Here is an 8,244-nt window from a genome sequence, read left to right on the forward strand (position 1 = left end):
GAAGTGAACAATGGGGAAAACGTGTTTAATGGTTGGTTGCACGGCCCGTGGAGGTGGAGATCAACGCTTTCTATCGCCTACCAGCCGTAATAGTGAATCAGTGTGAAAAAAAAAAAAAAAACAGCTGTCTGAACAACGCCGTCACCTATGGCTGACACGGATATCCAGGTCCGATTTGGACTGTGTTAAGCTGGAATACGCCAGAGTCTGCGGTGCTCACTTTGTCACAGGTAATTAACTGTTAAGTATTTAAAACATATAAGAAGAATATATTAATAATAGGGCTTGGGCGTTATGACTTATTACTTTCCACGGCTGTCGTGTTGACTGCCTCCGCCGCCTCTACTGCCTATTACTACCGCATACTGTACTCCCTCTCTCAGCCGTGTTTTAATTTGATTAATTTCACCTTAACTTGATTTCAACCATGGTAAACCGTTGCTGTATTGTGGGCTGTAACAGCGCAACACATGATCGCCATGGGAAAAACATAGAAACAGATTAATTTTCCACCGCTTTCCTGCCTGGAGGCGCAACCACGGAGAACAACTGTTAGCGATAACAAAGAGTCGTCGGCTCGCTTGGATCGCGGCTGTAAGTCGACCGAACATAACTTTCCACAGTATCCCGATGTCAATGAGAGTGTGTTCTAAACGTTTGAAACACATAGCAGCAAGTTAAAAGTACATTACATGCGCGAGTGGTTGTTAGCGCTAACGGTTAGCATGTGCTAACCCGGCTGAGCACAGCTTACCTTTGAACGAGTTACAGAGATAAAGAGATCGTCGGCTCGCTTGGATCGCGGCTGTAAGACCGAACATAACTTTCCACAGTATCCCGATGTCAATGAGAGTGTGTTCTAAACGTTTGAAACACATAGCAGCAAGTTAAAAGTACATTACATGCGCGAGTGGTTGTTAGCACTGGCGGTTAGCAGCTACTAAACTAGCATGTGCCCGCCCGTCTGAGCGCAGCTTACCTTTGAACGAGTTGCTGTGTTCCCACTGTTTGCTGGCTTTATGATCTGCAGCTCCTACCGGCGCCAATACGGTAAATACAACTTAATTTTGCACTGGTCATTGTTCTGCTTAAATAATTAAAGCCGCGAGCGGCGTCGATCGGCCTTGCAGCCAAGCGCCTTCGCGCACCGCCCGCCGCCGGCGGGCGGTGCAACACATTTGCGTCGGATTGTTTACATTTTTACCATCTTATTAAAACTCACCCGTCCACGTATGATGGCGATTTCCTTGATGTACATAACCAGATGTGAACTGGTTGTGAGCCTCTAGATCCTTGTAAGCTCTCATTTCCTCAAGAGTGTGCAGAGGGTTTTCACCGAACACCAGGTAATGCACTATGTCGCCGTGCTCTACATTTGGCCAATCATCTGGATTACGGCTAAACAAGGCACCGTGGAGGGCATACGGGTCCATATGGTCGATCACGGAACATTTCCTCAGATATACGTCCTTATCTGGTCGCTCTAGCGTGCTGGCGTACTTATCCATTCGCGATACGATAATACGTGTAAGACAACTAGAGATAAGGAAGTGTGCCACCCAATATGGCGGACCGGAAGTTGGCCAGTGACGTCAGTGAAAACACCCTATTAAAAGACAACTGTTTACGTCCAAACACAGGGGAAATGTGCTGGTGTTTTCATTCCAATCCATACATCCATCCCAAAGAAGAAACATTTACAAGACTAGAGCTTTTAGAAACCATTCCAGACAAGCAGATTCACTAACAGTTGGTAATAATGGGTTTGGAATTTCTGTTTTTCTAGTTTTTTTTTAGGATTTGAAATTTTAGAGATATTCGATTAAAAAAATTGAAATGTTATGTACTACAAATATATTAGATATTAACTTACAACTCCTCATAATTGGAGCCCTCTGTTTCAGGTTCCCAGTCATGGTCATCCACATCACATTTCTAAAAACCAATCCTTGTCCAGGCAAGTTGTCAGGATTGTGGGTATATATTCAGGGCAGAAGACGAATTTCTTCTTTTGAGGCTTGTGAAACAGTTGCGACAAAAGTCACAATTGAGAGTTTTTTTCTCCTTTTGCAGCCATTTTAATCTTATTACGTATACATCTTGCCTTCCAATAGGCAGGCAAATTTACCTAGGTTACTTTTGAAACTTTTTATCTACATCTTTCAAACCACAACAAGGTAAGGTTCACATTTTAACTAACTTCTAATTATTTTTTTTCATCATATATACATCGCTTTGTTTTCTTTTACAAACTCTCCCTAGTTAACCACTTGCCATGTGATTGTTCCTAAATATTTCAGAGAAAAATGAGACATAAACAGAAACAGAAACAGAAGCTTTGCATTTCACTTCTTCTGGGAGGGATAAAGACACATTTTACAAAAGATTCATCAACAAGGAGAAAGGTATGTTTGTTAAATTAGTATATGAGACTCTCTGGAGTTTTCTGTGTTATACAGGTATAACATTTCAATTCAGCCCTTGTACACCAGCTTAGTATTACAGTATGTGATATATTGCCATGTAAGGTTTTGCCCAAAATGTTCTAAAGACATAGTTTGTCATGGTAGTACAGGTCTGTATATATGTAGAAAGATAAAATCCTCTGACATTTTGGATAACACTGTGGAAAAATGTAAGTTAATGCTTTATAAGATTTCCAGTATTTGTGTACCTTCATTTGTGAGTAAAATTACAAGGATTAGGTCCTCTGGATGGGTTCTTCTTTGTTGAAACTTTGTTGAAATCAAAGCCACTGCTTACAAGGCTGGGTTTATCAATAGCCCCACAGACTTAAGAAGTGTCTTGGAAAAGAGATGAAACATTTCAATAAAGACAAATGCATCCAGAGGACCTATTTAATTAGTTTTCACCTGAATTTTTTAGGAGTGTCAGGAAACATAATTTTGTAATTTGTTAATTATATACATTAGACCATAAAAGTTTTTTTTTTTCCATCCAGGGGTTTTTATCTCTAGTTTGTAAATTTTTGTTTTACAGAAACTTACAATGGTATACTTCCATTGTGCCAATACTTATTTTCTGTTTCGAGCTGAAAGCATGCTGGAATGGGAAGGGGGAGGGGTGAGGTGCAAACATGTTTGCAGGCCTGTTGTTCTGATGCAAATGTGATTAATGGCTGTGCTGCTACAGAACTGTGACCACCCCCCTTCAACACAGAGATGTGGTATCAATGTTCTAAGTAGAAACCTGTAATGAACTAAAAAAAAATATTTAAAATGGTAGATATTAAAAATGTCTTTAAACACAGCATGTCAGGAATCCTGAATCAAGAAAACTTTGTTGTCACAATGTGTTACCATGGTGAAATTACTTAGGATGTAAATAAAAAATAAACACATTTTAAAGTAACGTCACATAACATATAGCAGACTTGATATTTACAGGGTATTTTTTCACAGAAAATACAACTGATAATTACACAAAGCAGTCAGGGGCCTAAATGGTATTTGGTAAATAGTATGTACTTTGATTTCTACCAATGTTTTTACAGGACCAACTCCATTCATCGCATAGCAGTCCACAACTACCAGAAAATATCTCACAGACATCTCACAGAGTGTTATCTGTATTTACCCAGAAATGACTGACACTCACCTGAGTCACATTCCAGAGGAATTATGCATTGGTGAAATGGTAAGGATGCATTCATGCATGATTTTATATAAAATGTTTTGCTGTGCTTTTCTTGTTTGCTGCAATACTATGGATAATGTGTGTTTTTCATTCCAGATCCAGTCAGAGCAGAAAAATGTTCCAGGAGAACAAACAGAACAACACCATGAAGTAAAAAACCAAGGACAAGATACACATACAGTAAGTTTTTTCAAGTCCCAAGTAGTGGTGTGTACAATTACGTCTATTTACTGTATGACAATACTTATCATTGGCAGAGATTTGACTGTAATGTATAAATTGCTCATGTTTATTGAATATGACTCTTAGGGACCAAAGTTCATATTTTGTGCTTTTTAAATTTAAATATGTAGTTGCAGTTTTTCCACATTGTGAACCAAACTATGTGAGAATTTTATCTTTATGTGTTTATAGATAGGAATTTGTGTCTGTATAAAGGATTTTTGTATAATCTTGTATAAAATCTGGGCTGCACAGTGGTGCTGAGATTCGCACTGTTGCCTTGCAGCAAGAAGGTTCTGGGTTCAAATCCAACCCTGGGTCTTTCTGCATGGAGTTTGCATGTTCTCCCAGTGCATGCGTGGGTTCTTTCCGGGTACTCCGGCTTCCTCCCACAGTCCAAAAACATGACAGTTAGGTTAATTGGCTCCTCTAAATTCTCTTTAGGTGTGAGTGTGTGCGAGAATGGTTGGTCCTGTTTGTCTCTGTGTTGCCTTGCGACAGACTGGCAGACTAGTCAGACCAGTCAAATATTTGTCTAGACTAGACTAGCCACAAAGTATTCAGGCTCCTTTTCCTATCTTCTTCCTTACTGACTGCACTATTTGAGCAGAACGTATCATGGTAACCACTGATGCACTTCTGTTTTGGCTAAAGTGTACCTACTCAATAAGGGCATTTGGATAGACCCACAGCAGAATTTTAACTCATATCTGTAATTAGAGAACACAAAAATTGTAAATTGTGTGAAAAAAATTGGAACTTATCAAATTGTTTGTAGCTTGTCAAATTACTTTTTAAATACAAATCTTTATGGATGCATAAAAATAAGATTATCAGATACTTTGGATTACCATGTGGAAAAATATATTTATGACTACACATTTTGATTTAAATGCATACAGTATATATATATATATATATATATATATATATATATATATATATATATATATATATATATATATAAATTATTAGGACCTATTAATAACACCTATTTAACAGTCAGTCAGTGATACATGGAGATAAATGTGAGATATATTGCAAGAACCTGTTAAATACCAGCCTCCCTAATATTTATGAATTCTTCCAATGTTTTCACAGGACATACTCTGTTCATCACATACCAGTACACAAACAACAGATGAGATGGATAACTTAGAGAGTATACTCAGTATTCACCAAGAAATGACTGACACTAACCTGAGGGATGAGTATTTATAAACATGTTGCAGCTCAAGAGGAGTATTGCGACTCAGATGCAGATGTCCAGTCTGTGCAGAGTACTACCACATGTCAAGAAGGCAAGATCTTAGGTTGCATGCAGTGTATAACACTAACAATGTAAATTACTTTATTCAACTATAAAAATAGCTGTCTGTGTTATTTCAGCGTGAACAAATTCTGAAGAAAATGCATCCAATTCAACAAAAAAATTGTTGGCAAGAAATAATCACTGCCATCAGTTGACATGAGTATGATATCACTCTAAAAATTTCATTGCATGTAGTGAGGAATGTTAGAAAATAAATCACTTTCAACCACAACATTTTTCCCCTCTGTTTTTTAAGGACACTTGGAGGAAGCACATTCTGAAGAAAATGCATCTACTTTAACAAAGAAAATTTGTGGCACAAAGAAACCCTCATTGCCATCAGTTCAAAACGGTATGTTATATGTCTAATATTTTCCACTGCATGTAATAATATATTCAAAAAAATTGTCAAGATTTGATACTTTCATGATCCTTTATCAATAATCTTATTATGTAGACATTTCCAAACTTTTTTACATTAATGTTGCATAACTCCCTCAACCATGCCTCCCTTCGTTCCACCCTCCGCACTCTCACCCAGTACGTCACGTGTACAACAAGGGACAATAAAACCCTGGACCTTTTTTATACCAATGTTAAAAACACCTACACCTCTGCCCCCCTCTCCCCACTGGGACGCTCGGATCACAACCTCTCTACCTGATGAGTTGAACACATTCTTCACCCAGTTTGACTCCCCCCACACTGGCCCCCTTCCTGCCATCAACTCCCCACACGTCTCCAACCTCCAGCCCTCCAGAGATCTACCACCCCCCCCCCACCGCCATTCTTATCAACGACCGACCCATCCACACCTTCAGCCCTGCCGGCCTCCCCCCTCACAATCGCGCCAATGCAGATGAGAGGTCAGCTGACGAGGCTGAAACAGAGGAAAGCCTCTGGACCGGACGGCATCCCCCCCCCCCCCCAGGCTGCTGAAGACCGGTCGGTAATCAGGGACTTTGTGGACTGGTGTGAGAAGAACCATCTGTGTCTAAACACCAGCAAAACCAAGGAGATGGTAATCGACTTCAGGAGAAGACCCCCACCTCACTCATCTGTGAACATTCAGGGGCAACAATAAACTGGGCTGGACTCATAACAACGACGCTCTATACAAGAAGGGCCAGACCCGCCTCTACCTCCTGAGGAGGCTGAGGTCCTTAGGTGTGAGCAGGCCCCTGCTAAAAACTTTCTATGACTCTGTGGTGGCCTCAGCTCTACTCTACACTGTCGTCTGCTGGGCTCCTGGCAGCACAGAGCGGGACAGAATGAGGCTGAATAAGCTGGTGAGGAAGGCCACTTCTGTCCTGGGCTGCGCTCTGGACTCTGTGGAGGAAGTGGCTGAGAGGAGAGTGTTGTCCAACCTCACATCCATCATGGACAATGCCTTCCACCCCATACACCAGACTGTAGAGGAGCTGAGCAGCTCCTTTAGTGACAAAAAAAATTCTCCATTGTGAGATCAATAAAGCTTATCTTATCTTATCTTATCTTAACTTAACTGTGATATAGGACCCCTTCTGCTTCTTTCACAGGCATTTTATACAATTTGGATTTTTTATTTTATTCCAAATGGACTGTTTCTGCTGCATCATAACAAAAGAAAACCTATCCAGTTTTGTTTGGTGAGGATTAAAATTTGGCACCTTTCCCCGCTGTTGATGTACTTGAAGCACTCAAATTTTTGGAAAATAGAAAATCTAAGGGACGTCATTTAATAGAGTCTTTGTATTTAATGTCAGCTGACTTGGTAGCCGAGCCCCTAGAAATAATTTTTAGTGTGGATAAACAGGAAGTTTTTACCATAATTTGTATGTCTGTGTTGGACTATGGAGATCTTTTGTAGATCTCAATGTCTTAGGATGCTAGACTCCCTTTATCTCTCTTCTCTAAGGTTCAACACAAACTGAAAAATGCCAATACCCCTTTGTGATTTATATTCAGCGTGAAGATGGCCTGATTTGTCTGGTGGTAGTAATTCCCACTGGATAACATTCATTTACAAAGCATTTCTTGTACTTCTGCCATCCTGTATCTGTACTCCAATTGCACTGAGAAATTCCGACTAGTATAATTTTCATTCACAGTTTGCTGCTTTTTTCTGTCCCTTGCCCGGACTGAGTTGGGCAAGAAGACTCTTGATCATTCAGCACACTCCTAATAGAACTTCCTTCATTAAAATTAACTGAACCTTTCTTAGTTCAAAGCAACAAGGTTTTGAGGCTAATTTAAATAAAATGTACCTGTTTTATAGTTTGTTGTTTTCTTTCAACAATATAACTTTTTCTGTATATAATTATTGATGCCTCTTGGCCAGGACTATTGAAAAAATGTTGTCTCAATGGAACCATATCCTGGTTAAATAAAAATCAAACCACTTCAATCAATTATAAATATTGCCATATTTGTTATTCCAGTACACTCAGAGGAAGAACCTCCTGAAGAAGGGGCAGCCATTTCTAAAAACAAAATGGGTGGCATTAATAAATCCTCATTGCAATCAATTAAAAAAGGTATGTTAAATCATTGACTAAAGAAAAATGTACATATGTAATCTCTTTACATTTGTTGACATAATATGTCACTTTCATTTATCCATACCTTTAGTAACTTTAATGATTTGTTTACAGGAAAATCCAGAAGGCCCTGGTCAAAGACTGAGGGAGACATTGTTGAAAGCCATTTCAAAGACTTCCTGAAAGAAATGAAGATGCCTGGAAAAGTGCACTGTCAGAGATGCATAGATGAAAATCAGATTCTAAGGGATAATGACGGAGACTGGAAAGCTGTAAAATACCGTATGTACAACAAGAAAACAGCAAAGAGAAACAGGTTCCAAAAGTACTGAGAATTATACTGGACATTTTGAGCATCAATGCTAGGAACCCAAAAAACCTACATGTATACCAAAGTACACAGATACAATTAAAAAAAATATTGACATCAAGTCCTTGTGAAAACTTGTCATTTTAGTACTGTAGGACTAAACTTGTTTAAAGCTGTAAAGACAGATGCCAAATACTTGTAATAATAAAAAAGTAACAAAGTAT

At 39.1% G+C, this 8,244-nt stretch overlaps 2 long non-coding RNA genes across 2 annotated transcripts; both read left to right on the top strand.

The window, feature by feature from the left end:
• Positions 1–3,563: 3,563 nt before the first annotated feature.
• Positions 3,564–5,225, top strand: LOC110368927. The gene is made up of 3 exons (XR_004930317.1): positions 3,564–3,657; positions 3,754–3,837; positions 4,981–5,225. It is a non-coding gene; the product is annotated as an uncharacterized LOC110368927 (long non-coding RNA).
• Positions 5,226–5,284: 59 nt separating this feature from the next.
• Positions 5,285–7,960, top strand: LOC118561863. The gene is made up of 3 exons (XR_004930318.1): positions 5,285–5,543; positions 7,612–7,707; positions 7,825–7,960. It is a non-coding gene; the product is annotated as an uncharacterized LOC118561863 (long non-coding RNA).
• The last annotated feature ends 284 nt before the right edge of the window (positions 7,961–8,244 follow it).

This window comes from Fundulus heteroclitus, unplaced genomic scaffold (genome assembly GCF_011125445.2).
Source record: "Fundulus heteroclitus isolate FHET01 unplaced genomic scaffold, MU-UCD_Fhet_4.1 scaffold_745, whole genome shotgun sequence".
Taxonomy (NCBI): Eukaryota; Metazoa; Chordata; class Actinopteri; order Cyprinodontiformes; family Fundulidae; genus Fundulus; species Fundulus heteroclitus.